Below are 437 nucleotides of genomic sequence, written 5' to 3'. Positions count from 1 at the left end.
CTAGTTATTATTACTGAAAGACTGAACTGCGTTCTTATTATCAGTGTTGTCTAGGAAGCTATTATTCCATCCTAAAGTGTAACTCTAACATTTGGTCAAACACTTCCAACCTTAGAGTTTATAGGCCTACATGGGATTTAGCCCCTCTAGGCTCCCTTTATAGCTCAGTGGACAGAAACATGCATTTTTAAAATGAAGAGTAATCGGTCCTTTGATAGATGTGTAGTTTTAGTGTGCAATTCACCTTAGACTAAAATGCTGTTGTCTCCACTGACTATAAAGGAAAACTACCAAGAGTCCCTTCGATGCAGGCATCTGCAATTGTGTTGGTTTTACTTGGCCCAGTTTTTGGAGGTGGGGGGGCCAAAAAGATGGCGCCTGTGAGAAGCTTCTGGAGGCTTCCACCATGTCCAGCAGAGCCAATTGCTGTTGGCTCT

Source organism: Malurus melanocephalus, unplaced genomic scaffold, assembly GCF_030028575.1.
Source record: "Malurus melanocephalus ecotype Western Australia unplaced genomic scaffold, MMel_1.1 scaffold_152, whole genome shotgun sequence".
In the NCBI taxonomy this organism is placed as follows: Eukaryota; Metazoa; Chordata; class Aves; order Passeriformes; family Maluridae; genus Malurus; species Malurus melanocephalus.
Note: the sequence above shows the minus strand (reverse complement) of the source record.